The sequence below is a fragment of the Pelodiscus sinensis genome, chromosome 5, assembly GCF_052426305.1.
Source record: "Pelodiscus sinensis isolate ZL-2025 chromosome 5, ASM5242630v1, whole genome shotgun sequence".
Lineage (NCBI taxonomy): Eukaryota > Metazoa > Chordata > Testudines > Trionychidae > Pelodiscus > Pelodiscus sinensis.
The window spans coordinates 66586004-66602616 of record NC_143056.1 but is presented as its reverse complement, the minus strand read 5'-3'; the positions used below and the strand labels follow the sequence as shown (position 1 = coordinate 66602616).

Below are 16613 nucleotides of genomic sequence, written 5' to 3'. Positions count from 1 at the left end.
ACTTGTTTTGGTGACAAATGCCTTGGTGTACATACACTGATGGAGTCATTGTCCTCATCACTAGATAGCTACAGAAGAGGATCTGATCCTGATGGTGTCACAGGCAGAGAAAAATGAGATGTATTCAGCCTGACATCGGTGCTGAACAATGGCATTCCTGGAACTGAGGTGACTATGAGATCTGCAGCTATATTGAATTGCTGCGGTGTTGGTACACTCAGTGCTGGTGTCAGTACTTATGCAGTACTTATGCAGTCTGTGGCAGGGACTTGGTTGGCTGAGATTGTGCCAAAGTCTTAGAGCTAGACCGTATTTGGTCTTTTTCCTGTTGGGTCATCCCAGTACCAGATGTACCCAGAACCTCACTGTCCAGTGCCTTGTACTGCTTGTGCCAAGGCTGACTTCTTTGAATGTGAGCTCCTTTTCTGACTTTTGCACATGCTTAAATAGACACAAGTTGTAGTCATTAACTTCAATACTCGTGTGCTTAAAGTAAAGTGAGTACATAAGTATTTGTGGGATTGGAGCCATAAATCAGTGTCTCAACTGTAAGCATGTGTGGGAACATAGCAAATACAAGAAGATATCCATGTAAAGAACTGCAGATCCAAGTGATAAATATGTAATCAATGGCATATGAGCAACTGCATGGAGGACGTATATCTGCCAAAAAATCCGAGTTATTTTGAACATCTCACAATATAAATTATTCACTTTTTCCAGCAGTATGATCCATGCATCCTGTTATCTACACTAATATTTTTTATGTGTACAGACAGCACTTAAGCTTTACAATACCCAAGAGATAAATTTGATTATTTCCATGCTACAGCTAGGGAAAATGCAGGCACAAAAAGATAGAATGATTGACCCATAGACAAACAAGTTAGTGGTAAAGCCAAAGGAAGAACCTAGGCGTTTTGACTCTCATCCCTACACTATCCCTACTCATATTTGCTCGACTTAAAGTGACTAGAACAAAGGCTATAATATTGACAAGGATTAAGCACTCTGAATCAGAGGGACTTTATTTTAATATACCAAAGATTACCCATGTCACCAAGAGGTGACTTTGCATAGAATATATTCTCTTATCTTTGTGTCCAAAACCTCCAGATCACACGAGGTATTTTATCCCAACCTGCTATCAAGATGAGATGTAAACTGTTAGCAAACCTTGCATCTGTTGAATTATTTGCTGAGGAAAGCAAAGCCCTTCACCCTCGTAATTTGAAGACATTGCTGTTTCACTATAGACAAAATACATTTGTACATACTGTATCAATCCTGCAAAATGGAATAGGGATAAATTAGATGACACTCTCAGTTTGTCTACAATGAACATTTAGTATGCAGAGGGTTGAGGTGTGAATCTACCACATATTAGCTTTCTGCAGACTGTGTGGATCCTGCTGATGGTCATTAAAATGTGTTAGTTTGCTTTACTCTAGTTCTTCTTGAAATGAGACTAGATAAAAGAAAAGCTATTAATGTAGATCAGTAGGATCCACACAGTCTGCAAGAAGCTGGTGTGGGGAGATGCATACCCAACCTGCTGCAAACCAATTGTTCATGCAGAGAAGTCATCAGCCTTTTTTATTCTACCACTAAAAAGACACCACATATCCCACACTTCTGAGTGTAGGATACCTAATACTCAGGTACTGTGTTGCCAGTTGCTCCTGAACTAAATAGACAGATATGGAATTAATAATAGCTTTGAATTTAATCTTCAAAATACATTGGTAATAATTTACACTAATCCCTGAATGCAAAAGAATAGAGTGAAAGGGCAACGAGTGGAGCATCTCAACAGCCAGGATCTGGTAGATATATTCAACCACACAACTTCCCGTTTTGGACATGCCAGGTTACAAGTTATGTATGATTTTTTAGTTTAATACCCGGATGTCAGGACAGGCAAAACATATTATATAAGCATGGATTTTTCTCTTGTGAATTATCATTTTATTCATAAGTTTACAAAAATGTTCTCCCAGCAGCTGTTACAGAATATGTCCAGAGATATCCACTCAATCATGTATCTGACTATATATTTTAAGATGTGCATCAGTCTGTTAAAGAACTTCTAAATGGTAAGAGCTAGAACCACTAAGTTTGCTATGTAGCTTTCTCTTATAACTTAAAGCAAGGTAAGGGCTTAGGTCTGCCAAGGCAATAGGATGTGCCTGGAATTTGATTGCTTCTCATAAAAGGGAAGGATTGGGTTGGAGGGAGTTATAATGTAGAATGACCATAGAGAGTACTAAGGCGCCAGAGATGGGGATCATGACAACTATGACTCCAGTGGGCCAGCAGAGAGTACAGGTGGAGAAAGAGATGCTATCTACTATATATTTCAGAGAGTTGGTCTCATTGGGCATCTGTGAATCTCTCTGTTTTTCTCCTGGCTGCATCTGCTGCAGCAATCACGGACAGGTGTTTCTTACATAACCCCAAGCTGCTGTGGTAAGACAGGGCTGCATAGTGAACCCCTCAGCCCCATCCCTATCGCGGAGCAATAATTTAAATGAAGACAAACTAAACTTATTTGAATTATGCACCCGAGTAACACCACATAAGACTTCTATAAACTTAGATGCCAGAAACATATTACATTAAAAAAAAACTCCAGCTAGAATGTTCAAGACACATTATTCAAGTGGGCTGGTAAGTCATTCTCCTGAAATGCAGCTGAGCAAGAAAGATATGTTGCAAGGGATCTCCCTCCCCAGGCTACTACTGCCAATAAACATCACTGAAATGAAGCTGCTGGTCAAACTAATAGTGAGTGTTGACTAATCTTTTCTGATACTTAAATATCCTTAGAATTCTACAGATGTGAGTCATTTATGGTGATTTTGTGGAGGGAATTTGTTTTCCAAAATAGATCCTATTTCCCTTATGAAAATGTAGTAAAATTGTATTTTACCTGCTATATTTGTATTGTGTTAGTAAGAGAACTTACTCTATTAGCTTCAATATAACTTTCCTTAGAATGATTTTATTTAAACTGCAATTGTTCAAGCAATTACAAATACAGTTATTAAAAAATAAAAATGTATGCTTTGGAGGGAGCTCAGATTAATGTTCTGATCTCAGATGAACTAAAAACTGCCAAAGACACAACACTAAAAGTGCCTCTTGTAAAGATTTCTTTACGGCAGTTTCAAATTATTTCTAATTTGCTAGTTCTTAAACATGCTTTAGATTTTGTTTTCCTCCTCTGAAAATGTGAGATGGAATTTTTTTTCATTTTTCTATCTTGAAAAGAATATACTATTTAATTAAATCCTGTTAATACCAATACAGATTTCACAATATGAACTATATAATAGTTCACCTGGTTACACAAAGAAAGCTACAGTTTATATGTATCATATGCCTTTTGTGTTTTCCATTTGAAAAATCCACAAAAGGATTGCTCTTATGCACAACATAATAAGATTATTTAAATACCTGCATGCTCTGTGTAACTTTGCATAGTTTCATTTCCATCACCACTAGTCATTGAGATAAAACACCTACAAGTGAATAAAGTGTTCTCCATTAACAGAGATCTCATATTTTCTTGTTTACTTATGAGTTGTAACATTGCAGACAATTATGATAAGGCATGTACAATCAGATATTAAAGCTTTTATTGCACAATTAAATGAGGCAATTAAGGATGTCCTTTATATAGCTCTCCTTACAGGACATGCAAATGTATTATATCAGCATTCTTGCACTTAAAAAAATCCCTTGTAATGTATTAAACTAATTAGCATCCTTGGTTCACATATAATATTCTACATTAGGGATATTGTAATCATCAGAGGGGAGAAATCATAAATCTCAAAGCTCTATGAAGTCAGGCTGTAGCAGCTCTCTCAGCCAATAGTGGGATCAATGCACATTCTGAAATGACTGATTGTCCAATGGGTCAGTACTTTACATAGACTCATTGGCAACTGGGCACATTCCTGAACAGCAAGTGACTAAAACATACCATTAATACACAATGTTTTAATGACTTGAGGTACTTGACAAACAAATCACAGCTTTTCAGCTGTTTAAGGATAACACCATCAATTAATCACCTGCAATAGGCTAGAGAACTATACTCAACTGCATTTGTACCATGCAGATAGTATAACAAACCTAATTAGGGCCTCTGGGCACCATGGTAATACACAATTACAAATGTTAATAATGCAAGTTTGTGTTTACACACCAAAAGTGACTTCAACTACAGAAAAGTGATGGTATGTAGTAGAGCTACAATTCTCAAAATGGCACTTTTATAAAACTTGGACATTTGTGAGCAACAGGTTGCAATTTTAGCCTAGATTATTAGGAGTTGTAGGCCATGTTATATGCAATTTCACCTATATTTTGCAATCAGGTTTAACATTTGATGCATGATCTTCATGTGACAATAATATGACCATTTGTAATATACCAATTCCTCTGATGGATACAGCCACTCCCTTTGTAGTAATAAGGCAATGAGTCATACCTCATACAGTTACACCCAGTGCTTGCACAGATCTGGAACTAATTTTATGAAAGTAATAACACTTCAAGGCTAAGAAACAACGAATGGTCCTGCAGCACCTTAGAAATAAGCCATGAGCCAACACAAAAGAGTAGTCAGCCTCTTCTGGTGACAGAAGTCACCTGGCATTTATTGACTCTCCTGCCCAGAGCACACTAGTGGTGTACAGCTGGCAAGTGCAGGCACCTGGGCTCTCATGTTTTACTGCGGGCTGAGTGTACAGTCAGACTCGCCCTGTTCTTCGCAACAAAACGTTAACTGGGCGACTGTCAATGGGCGCTCTGCAAACACAAACGCTCGGTGCCGGTCCGGGACCCATCCCTGTCCTCGCCGAGCCCCCTCCCCGGGCGCACAGAGCGAGCTACCAAAGCGCTCGCCTTGCCCCGGCCTAGCTTGCAGCAGGACTTGCTGGCCCGCTTACTGAGGCGGAAGGGAGGGTGGTTTCCCCGCGCGCCGCCAAGGGCCGAGCGACGCCCGAGGCCCCGCGTTCACACGAGCGCCCTGCGATTTGTCCCCCGCACTGCCATCAGCTTCTCGCCCCAGTCAGCTGCCCAGCGCCAGGCCTACACCCACGTGGGCCCACTCGCCATAGCAACGAAACGCTCCCCCACGTACTTCAACCTCAGCCCCTACTGCGGGCGGCGCGCCCTTTTAACAGCCGTGACCCACAGGGCTCTTTTAAGCGGTGGTGAGCGCATGCGCGCGGAGTTAGCGGGGCGGGCAAAGTCCAGTTAGTTTAATGAGCTGCTTGCTGGTCTCGCGCCTTAGAAGGGTGCGCACGAGTCTCGGACCCGGTAAGTGTTGCCAGCCGGCGCGCGACGACTACAACGACATCTACTCCACGCAGGCGCTAGGGGAGGCGGGCTTTTCGTTAACAGACTCCAAGCGCGTGTTCCAGCAACCGTCTGTCAGCACGCGCACTTGCGCTGGGCTGGGGAGAGGGAGAGAGAGAGAGAGAGAGAGAGAGGAGGAGGCGGGGTCGGCGCCGGCGCCGGCGCCTGCCAGTCCGCACCTGTCATTCTTCGTTGAGCTGCGCTCGAGACTCCCACACGTTCCCTGTCCCCTCCCCCGATCCCCCCCCCCGGAAGACGTGAGGAAGGGGCGGCGTTTCAGTCGGAAATCACGGCGGAGGCCGGGCCTGGCTGCGCTGCAAGGCACGGGAGCGCCCCGGGTGTGCTGTCAGGTACGGGCCAAGCCGGGGCCTGGCGCGGTTCGGTGCCCTCTGTGCTGGGCTGTGCCTCCGCTGTGGGTGTTCCCCACTCACTGGGGCCCTACTCACTGTTGCTCTGTAGCTTGAACAGATGCTGCTGTGAGCTTGCAGAACAGTGCAACAGTGAGTGCGCAGCCCTGTGCCGCCAGGCCCCCGGAGCACGAAGGCCAGCGGCTGCTGTTTTATAAAAGGTACCAACGATGGAGCCACCCTGAATGCAAACATGCCTCCCAACCAACCTCCATAGGTGTTCTAGTTCACTGTTTCTCAACCTTTTCTTTATAAAGTACCCCTTTAAATATATATAAGTACCCCCCAGTACTTACAGTTTTCAGACACACATTTTTTTTCTACCATTGCAACACATTTATTTAAACAACTTAATCGTAGTCAGGCGGGTAATGAAATTTTTGGGTGTAAATAGTACAAAAATAAAAAAGCACTGTAAAACTTAAAACAAAAACTCAGTTTTCTCCAAATTTCACTTGTTGATGTACTCCCCCTCCCCCCCACTTCTCTCAAGTACCCCTAAGGGTACTTGTACCACTGGTTGAGAAACACTGTTTTAGTTGGAAGGGACTCCCACTTGTGATTGCACAGTAAATATTTTCTATCCCCTCTCAGTTTGAAAAGATGGAATTGAAACTGGTTTTCCCACATCTCATGGAAGTGCTCTAATCACTGGGATAAAAGTTATAAAATAAAGGATCATAGAAAACTGGAAGGGACCTGGAGAGGTCATCGAGTCTAGTCCCCTGCCCTCATGGCAGGACCAAGCACTGTCAGTATCAGTGTTTCCCAAATGGTGTTCCGTGGAACCCTGGGGTTCCGTGAAGTGAAAATAAGGGCTCTATGAGAAAATTCCATTACAGTAACATTATTTAAGATAATAATTAATATTTAAGCATGTATGAATTTTATTGAAAACAATTTTCATTTGTGTTGCTCTCATGACCTTATTTAGCATTTGTTTATTATTATACTTGTGGTCTACTTTTTCAGCTCCATATATAAGACTATTATTGGGAGGTTTGCAAGATTATTTCGAGTTTAAAAGGGTTCCATAGCCAAATAAAATTGGGAAACACTGGTCTAGATCATCCCTGACAAGTGTCTGTCTAACTTGCTCTTAAATGTCTCCAGTGATGGAGATTTCACAACCCCCTTAGACAATTTATTCCAGTGTTTAACCACCCTGACAAGCAGGAAGTCTTTCCTGATGTCCAACCTAAACCTTCCTTGCTGCAATTTAAGCCCATTGCTTCGTCTCCTCAGAGGCCAAGGGGAACAATTTTTCTCCCTCCTCCTTACAATACCCTTTTAGATACTTGAAAACCGCTTTCATGTCCCCTTTCGGTCTTCTTCTTTTCAAACTAAACAAGCCCAGTTCTTTCAGTCTTCCCTTATAGGCCATGTTCTCTAGACCTTTAATCATGCTTGTTGCTCTTCTCTGGACCTTCTCCAATTTCTCCACATCTTTCTTGAAATGTGGTGCCCAGAACTGGACACACTACTCCAATTGAGGCCTAATCAGTGTACAGTAGAGTGGAAGTATGGCTTTTCATGTCTTGCTCAAAACACAACCCAGAATCATGTTTGCCTTTTTTGCTAGTGTCACACTGTTGACTCAGCAGTACTCCTTCCTAGACAATCACTTCCCATTCCCTATGTGTGAAATGTATTGTTCCTTTGTAAGTGGAGTACTTATATTTGTCCTTATTAAATTTTATCCTGTTTACCTCGGACCATTTCTCCGGTTTGTCCAGATCATTTTGAATTATGACCCTATCCTCCAAAGCACTTGCAACCTCTCCCAGCTTGGTATCATCTGCAAACTTGAATAAGGGTTGTTCTTATTTCCCTTTTTATAGATGGTACCACCTCCTCTTCTAGCTCAGTTTTGTAAAGGACCTGAATCAACAGGGTGCCGCAAAGCATTGTAGCCCAGAGAGCTAGCATGAGCATTTATTTTATTTATCAGTAATGCAAGGAATCTGTAGGCCTGTATCCTGTAAGACCATGGTCACCAATCCATCGATCACAATCGACTGGTCGATTATGGGGGCATGACCAGTTAATCGAGAGGTGTTCCAGCCCCCCGCCATTCCCCCCCCACTACCAAGAAGGAGCCCGCACTGACGCTACCGCCTGCAAAAATGGAGGTAGCACCAGCTTCCTGTGGTGTGTGTGTGGGGGGAGGGAGGGGAGTCCCGCAGATGCGAGCTAGGTCTGGCATCTCAGAAAGCGTGTGGGCTCTTCCCCTCCCCTATACAGCCAGTGCACTGAAATGCTGGGTCTGTCACTCCACCAGGGACTTCCTTTCCTGTGCAGCGGGTGGGAGGAGAGGGGGGGGGAAGTAGGAGTCCTGGGACTGCGCCCCAGCTCCAACTTCTCAGGAAGTGCACCTGCTGTTGTGGGGAGTTGAGGAAGAGTGCGCACTTCCTGAGAAGTTGGAGCTGGTTCACAGTCCCAGGACTCCTATTCCCCTCTTCTTTCCTCTCCCTGTGCAGGAAGCAGGGGGAAGGAACCTCCCAGCGGCACAACAGACCCAGCTTTTCAGGAAGTGTGCCGGCTGTTTGGGGAGGGGAGGAGCAGCCCACATGCTTCTTGAGACCCCGGACCTGGCATGCAGCTGTGGGATCCCCAGGTACTGGTTGAATTGTCCCTGTCCCCTCCTCTGGCCAGACCCTCATGAGTACCTGCCCAAGCCAAAACCAGCACCCTGCCCCAGCACCCTACCCCAGCCTCCACCAGCACCTTGCCCCAGCCCCAGCCACCAGTCTCCTGCCCAACCCCACCACCAGCACACTTCCCCCTGACCAGCCACCATACAGCACTCTGCTCCTGCCTTCTGCCCCCTTCCCAGGTCCCCACCAGCACACTGCCCCTTGAACAAACCCCCACCAGCACAGTGCCCCCTGGACAGACTCCCACCAGTACCCTGCCTAGGCCCCCACCAGCACCCTGCCCCAGCCCCCACCAGCACCCTGCCCCTGCCCCCTGGCCAGGACCCCACCCCACTCCTGCCCCCTGGCCAGGCCCCCACCAGCACCCTTCCCCAGACCAAACCTGCACCTGTCCCCTGGCCAGACTCTCACCAGCACCCTGCCTAGGCCCCCACCAGCACCTTGCCCCTACCCCCTGGCCAGACACCCACCAGCACCCCCTCCTTGCCTCCTGGCCAGACACCCACCAGCATCCTGCTTTTGCCCCCTCTGTCCTGGCCAGACACCCCCAGTTTGCTCCTGTACTCTTATTTTCCACCCAGATTCTGCACCCCCGTCCCTATCCCACTCATTGGCAGCCCTATCCTGCACATTGGATCCCTCATTTTTGGCCCCACCTCAGATTGTAGAGCGGGCCACAAATTCCACTAACCCTGGAACCCCAGAAGAGTTAATCTGGCCTGGGGCTGGAGTGTCAGGGGAGTGAGGTGTCTCAGTTGGGGCCACATTAGTGAGACTTGTGGGTTTTTTTTTTGTTTTTTTTTTGTTTTTTTTTGCATCTGTCTTGTGTGGCCCCAGCTGACTTTTCTGTGGATCAGTGACCCCTGACCCAAAACAGGTTCCCACCCCTCTCATAAATAAAGACAATGCTGAAACATTTTGGCTACGTCTAGACTGGCATGATTTTCCGCAAATGCTTTTAACAGAAAAGTTTTCCATTAAAAGCATTTGCGGAAAAGAGCATCTAGATTGGCACGGATGCTTTTCTGCAAAAGCACTTTTTGCGGAAAAGTGTCCGTACCAATTTAGACGTGCTTTTGCACAAACGAGCCCTGATCGCCATTTTCACGATCAGGGCTTCTTTGCGCAAAACAAATCTGAGCTGTCTACACTGGCCCTTTTGCGCAAAAGGACTTTTGCCCGAACGGGAGCAGCATAGTATTTTTGCAAGAAGCACTGATTTCTTACATGAGATCGTCAGTGTTCTTGCGGAAATTCAAGCGGCCAGTGTACACAGCTGACAAGAGTTGCTTTTGCGGAAAAACTTGCAAGTCTAGACATAGCCTTTGTGTTTGACATAATATTTTATTTAAAAATGAAGACTGGCCAACAAGCCCCCAATTGGGGCCAAGCCCCAATCTGGCCGCAGCATCATAACACTTCTGCATCCCCTCCAACCCCAAACCTGAGTCAGTCTACCATACACTAGAATCCCCTGTCGTAAGCCTCTCACATCCCCAAACTCCTGCATCCCCATATCCCCAGTCTTCTGCCACAACACTCCTGCACCATCCACACACTGCAAATCTGTGTCCTGAGCCCATCATATTCCCAACCTCCCTGCCCTGAGCCCCTCACACACCTCAACCCAAACTCCTGTACCCTCACATCCACAAGCCTGCAGCTTGCTCAGTCCCACAGCCCTCCAACTGACCTCAACACTCTCCAGCCTGGAGCCCCCTCCCTGAGCCAGCATCCCCTTCTCTACTTCCTCCTGCACCCAAATTCTCTCCCAGAGCTTGCACCTATCACCTCTTCCCACACCCAAATCTCACATTCCAACCTCAGAGCCCACACCACCTGTCTCAACCCAGTGAGAATGAGTAAGGGCTGGAGACAGCAAATGGTGGAGAGGAGAGGAGAGGAAAAGAGAGGACAGGGCCTCAAGGAAGGGTGGGTCTTGGCTTGTCCTGACATTTAAAAAGTGATCTTGGGTATAAAAAGGTTGGAGACCACTGCTGTAAGACGTTGGCTTCAGCAGTTAGAATAAGCCTTGCAGCCTATTAACTTTAGCACAGATAAATAGCCCAGTGGTCACTTCTAAGTTTTGGGGAACTGGGAGTAGAATGTTAAAGGGGGAAGTTTGTACATAACAACATGAGACAACCACAGGAATGTGAGTTAACACCAGATTTTGGATATTTTAGAATAGGAACATCTGCAGATGTCTGACCACGAGAGTGCCATGGTGATAAAATGACGTATATAATAGGAAGTTGAGATCATTAATATACTAAGTTATAGGAGAAGGCTACCCCAACATTTGTGGAATGAGGAAATACAAATAAGGAAGAGTGGAGAAACCCCTCCTGAATACACATTAAGCATAGTGGTGTCCGTATAACACACAAGTTGTGTGTCAGCCTGTGTACAGGAGGATAGAGAGATTAGTTCTTGAGAGATGCCATGGCCATGGCTAATGATGAGGAAGGTGGAGAAGAAGATTGTTCTGAAAGGAGTGTTTGTTGTGTGTGTATATCAATGTTCAGATGGACATTCTGTATTACCTCTGCCTTGCTCAGTTAAGAGTGTGAGCTAGAGCTTTCATGGATAAAAACAACTTCATCAGATGCATGGAGCATATATATGATGCATATATGCATCTCATGAAGTGGTTTTTACACACACAAGCTTATGCCCAAACAAATCTGTTAGTATTTAAGGTGCCACAGGACTCCTCATTGAATGTGCATATTGTGATTTTAAAAAGCTTGCAACTTAATGACTTTTTGCTATTAGTAGGAATACCTGATACAAAGGCACACCCTCTGCATAATTTCAAGTCCCTGCTCCAAAGCAAAAAAAAGAGTTGCCTGAATTTTTTAACCTGGATAATATGCTTCCGCAATATCGTTCTTTGAAACAAATGAACTTTTTTTGGCTGAAACGTTCCAGAAAAATTCTGGTTGACAGAGACACCTTACATGTAACATTTCATCTTAATGGTTGAAGTTTGGCAAAGTTATATGCAACTGAAAGCAGCATCTTTCAGCCTATTGCCTTTAGGGGAGGGATAACTTAGTGGTTTGAGCATTGGCCTGCTAAATCCAGCGTTGAGAATTCAATCCTTGCAGAGGTAAGTTGGGGCAAAAATTTGTCAGGGATGGTACTTGGCAGGGGACTGGACTCTATGACCTTTCAAGGTCCCTTCCAGTCCTAGGAGATAGGCAATCTCCATTCATTTATAATGGTAAGTGCCAGGAAATCTTAATAAATGGCACTACTAATGCACACATGAAAACAAAAAAACATTAATTATTTTTCCAAAATAAAGCTCACTAAACTGTTGACTTTACTAATATATTTTAGACCAGAGATGAGAAGATTTAACCAGTTAACTGGTGAGACTGGAGCAGCCCCTGCCTTTAGGGTGCGTATTGGGACATCAGAGCAGCCCCTGTCTGCAAGGTGCCTTAGCCCACTGCAGAAGCAGGGGCTACTCTGGGCATCCTGTCCAGTGCATTCCCTGCTTGCAGCAAGAGGGGACGGCAGGCAAGGGCTGCTTTGGCCCATCTGGAGCAACCCCCGCCTGTGGCAGGGTGGAGTGGAGGAGGGTATTGCAGCCCAGCGGTGGGCAGAGGAGCTGCTCTAGCCAGGTTGGCATGCCCCTCCACACCCTTTTAATATGTTTAACTGGTTAGCCAATTAAACAGGATTTTACATCCCTATGTTCGACTTTTAAAATCCAGATAACACTTTTTAAAGCATTATCATATTTCCATTTGTGAAAGTAGAAAGAGAGATGAGATAAAATAAAAGTAGGACTGAGAATATAGTTGACGTTCCTCTGGGGATATTGTTACACTCTCTAATGTTGCTGCGGCTGTAGCATGACTCAAATGATCCTGGCATTCAGTTATGGCTTACTAACCTTGCCATAATTTATATACTCTGAATGTGATAAAAGCAAATACAAAGCTAATATAAACTCAAGTCTGTTATTATTTGCAAAATCTAGTGTGTTAAAGCATGTTGTGTCTTATCCCAAAGAACTGAACCAGTAAAGTATTCCTTAGAAATGACATTCACGTTGACATGACATGTATTCAAAGCAGTACCATACATTTTTTTTTAAACTTTTTAAGGAAAAAATATTTTTCTTTTCAGTTCCTTCAAAAGACTCTTATAATCCAATGGTGCTAAAAGATTTGATCCCCCCCCCTTTTTTTTTTTACAAAGTTTCTGTTGCTTTTAATGTTGGAAGGTATTGTTGCTTCAAGTCACATTGTGATATTAATGTGTCCAGCATTTTTAACTTGTGTAATGGTTTATTGGCTTGTAGCCTGGAATAAGTGCACTTGTACTGAGGAATAGATGTCCCTCTCCATAATTATCTTTTACTTAACAGCTGCCATGAACTGACACTTCAGTTATCAGCTTTCCCATTTCTCTCTCATCATCACTCCCCTGGATCAGGGAAGATCTTCAAATGACATTGCTATATAAGTTTATCAACCACAGATCAGTAAACTAAACTCAGATATTAACAGTATGCCTGTCCCCTAAGAACTTCAGACCTTCTAATAAATAATGTAAAACTTTGCTCCTCAGATGCTCCTCTCTTTCATCTTCCTGTGGACTGCTGTGAATGTGCTGTATTCCTTTGTTTTAATATTTGTTCATTAATCAGTGATTTAAAAAATGTATTGATACTAAGGTGGTAAGAATATGTTTAAATAACACTCACTAACACATGGGAATTTCCAGATATTGCTGAATACAGGCAGTCCCCGGGTTACGTACAAGATAGGGACTGTAGGTTTGTTCTTAAGTTGAATCTGTATGTAAGTCGGAACTGGCGTCCAGATTCAGACACTGCTGAAACTGACCGCCAGTTCTGACTTACATACAGAATCAACTTAAGAACCCCAGGCGTCCCCAAGTCAGCTGCTGCTGAAACTGATCAGCAGCTGATTCCAGGAAGCCCGGGGCAGAGCAACTCTGCCTGGGACTTCCTGTAGTCAGCGCTGGTCAGTTTCAGCAGAAGCTGACTTGGGGACGCCTGGGGCAGAGCAGCTGGGGTGCTACTGGACCAACCCAGCAGCACCCCATCTGCTCTGCCCCAGACGTCCTGATTCAGCCGCTGCTGAAACTGACCAGCAGCGGCTGAATCAGGACCTGGGGCAGAGCAGCTGGGGTGCTGCCGGGTTGGTCCAGTAGTGCCCACGGGCGCTGCAGGACCAATCGGCAGCGCCCCAGCTGCTCTGCCCCAGAGTCCAAAACAAAAGCCTGGTCTGCTGGGGGGGGGGGGAGCACACTAGCTGCGCCCCCCCCCCCCCAGCAGACCAGGGACACGGGGAGCAGAGCCGCAGCGGCAGCGGGGTGCCGCGCCTCTGAGGCTTTGCTCTGGCAAAGCCTCTGAGGCGCGGGACCCCCCGCGGCTGCGGCTTCAGTCCGGGTGCCTGTGGTCTGCTGGGGACCATCCCCAGCAGACCACAGGCACCGGGTCTCATGCGGCAGCAGCGGGGGTTCCCGCGCTTCTGAGGCTTTGCTCTGGCAAAGCCTCAGAAGCGCGGGAACCCGCCCGGTGCCCCTGGTCTGCTGGAGACGGTCTCCAGCAGACCAGGGGCACCGGAGCAGCTTACGAACGGGGCTTTCTCGCCCCGACTTCCGGGGCGAGAAAGCTCCGTTCGTAAGTGCGGATCCGACGTAAGTCGGATCCGCGTAAGTCGGGGACTGCCTGTATTTTGAGGTTCGCACTAACTGTATGCCACAATAAAGAGCAGGTATTGGGAAGGGTAGAAATATATTACTAATTGACCCTTGTTAATACTCTTTCAATTCTCATGATACAATTTCTCAGTGACTTCAGAGTTACAAAAAGATTGTCAAGCATGCACTTAATTTCTCTCTCACATAGGCCCATACTAAAATAACTTACATAATATTTTTGGGTGAAATCCATTACACCTACATTAAAATCTGTGTATTTACGCTTTAAGTGGGTCGAGTGAGAGATATTTGGAGGTGAAATCTATTTCTTATATCCAAAATCCAGCTGTTTACTGGGGTTGCTGCATAGACTCCCATGGCTGCTATTTCAGCCTATGGGCAATGATAGTGGCAGCTTTTTCATACTAGGGGTACGTCTAGACTACATGCCTCTGGCGACAGAGGCATGTAGATTAGGCTACCAGACATAGTAAAATGAAGCGGCGATTTAAATAATCGCCGCTTCATTTAAATTTACATGGCTGACGCGCTGAGCCGACAAACAGCTGAGCCGACAAACAGCCTGTATTTAAATCGCCGCTTCATTTTACTATGTCTGGTAGCCTAATCTACATGCCTCTGGCGACAGAGGCATATAGTCTAGACGTACCCTAGTACAGGCAGTCCCCGACTTACGCGGATCCGACTTATGTCGGATCTGTACTTACGAACGGGGCTTTTCTTGCCCCAGAGCTCGTGGGCGGCGGGGCCGCCCAGAGCGCAGCGGTCCCGCCACCGCGTCCTCCGGGGTGAGAAAAGCTGCTCCGGGTCTCCCTGGTGTGCTGTGGGGGACTTCCCAGCACAGCAGGGAGACCCGAGCAAAGCCGCACAGGCGGCGGGACGCCGCTGCCCGTGCGGCTTTGCTCCTTTGCCCCGGAGCAAAGCCGCACAGGCGGCGGGGTCCCCTGCCTCTGTGGCTTTGCTCCTGTCTCCCTGCTGTGCTGTTCCTCCGGGGCAAAGGAGCAAAGCCGCACGGGCAGCGGGGTCCCGCCGCCTGTGCGGCTTTGCTCGGGTCTCCCTGGTCTGCTGGGGGGGAGAGGGCACAGCTAGTGCCCCTCCCCCCCCCCAGCAGACCAGGCTTTTGTTGCGGGACGCCTGGGGTAGAGCAGCTGGGGTGCTGCCGGGTTGGTCCTGCGGGGACCTACCTGGCAGTGCCCCAGCTGTTCTGTCCCAGGAGTCCAGATTCAGCTGCTGTTGAAACTGATCAGCGGCTGATTCCAGGAAGCCTGGGGCAGAGCACCTCTGCCTAGGGCTTCCTGTAGTCAGCCGCTGATCAGTTTCAGCAGAGGCTGAATCTGGAGCCAGTTCCGACTTACATACAAATTCAACTTAAGAACAAACCTATAGTCCCTATCTTGTATGTAACCTGGGGACTGCCTGTAGTATGGAATGTTTGGGCCACTGGATCTGCATAAATGTGGATCCCTTGACTTCTTACTCCCTGGCTACGTCTACACTGGCCCCTTTTCCGGAAGGGGCATGTAAATTTCACGACTCGTCGTAGGGAAATCCGCGGGGGATTGAAATATCCCCCGCGGCATTTAAATAAAAATGCCTGCCGCTTTTTTCCGGCTTTTAAAAAAGCCGGAAAAGAGCGTCTAGACTGGCCCCGATCCTCCGGAAAAAGTGCCCTTTTCCGGAGGCTCTTATTCTTACTTTGAAGTAAGAATAAGACCCTCCGGAAAAGGGCACTTTTTCCGGAGGATCGGGGCCAGTCTAGACGCTCTTTTCCGGCTTTTTTAAAAGCCGGAAAAAAGCGGCGGACATTTTTATTTAAATGCCGCGGGGGATATTTAAATCCCCCTCGGATTTCCCTACGACGACTCGTGAAATTTACATGCCCCTTCCGGAAGAGGGGCCAGTGTAGACGTAGCCCCCTATGTCCCCATTGTAATCCTCCATGAAGACTTATGCAGTACTAACACAATGAACTATTCTGTGGTGCCTGAGAACTGTGCATTTACTGTGCCTGCAGTCCCCTCCCCCCTTTCAAATCCTATTTGGGGATTCATTGGCATCAAGGCAAGTCTGTGGGAGAACAGGGAATTGAACTGAGTTATCTCAAGTTCTAGGCTAGTATCTTAGCCATTGAGTTACCATTCTTCATCATAGTATAGCTCTGTATGTTTAATTAAGAAACACTTTGGATATTTTAATATTTATGTACCTTCTCTTAAATGTGAATCTTTGTACTTTTAAATGCTTAATTTAACATTACAGGTTGGACCTCTCTGGTCTGGCACTCTTGGCACCTGACTGGATCCAAATGAGGGAATTTGCCGGACCAGGGGAGGTCCCTTGCTACCGGCCTCCCAGCCTGCCTCTCTTCCCTGCTGCTGGCCTTAGTTGTCCTTCCCACCAGTCTGCCACAAATCTGGCCCTTGCCCCTCTGCTGGGACTGCTTCATCTCTGCCCCGCCTCTGCT

General features: G+C 46.4%; 1 protein-coding gene and 1 long non-coding RNA gene across 6 annotated transcripts in view; one reads left to right on the top strand and one right to left on the bottom strand.

Moving 5' to 3' along the window:
• Nucleotides 1–694: 694 nt before the first annotated feature.
• LOC142829136 (uncharacterized) lies at nt 695–5262 on the bottom strand. The gene is made up of 3 exons (XR_012903457.2): nt 5156–5262; nt 3460–3524; nt 695–1287 (listed from the first exon to the last, which is right to left on the bottom strand). It is a non-coding gene; the product is annotated as an uncharacterized LOC142829136 (long non-coding RNA).
• The window catches only part of PTGR2 (prostaglandin reductase 2), a 37419-nt gene continuing 26007 nt past the window's right edge, over nt 5202–16613 (top strand). The window contains exon 1 of one of the 5 annotated variants that reach the window (XM_075927256.2): nt 5202–5334. The gene's annotated coding sequence lies outside the window, so the exon portion shown is untranslated. Of the gene's footprint in view, nt 5335–5582; nt 5724–5810; nt 5942–16613 lie in introns of those variants that run through there. The other 4 variants (XM_089778521.1, XM_075927257.2, XM_075927259.2 and 1 more) reach the window with 4 other exon arrangements.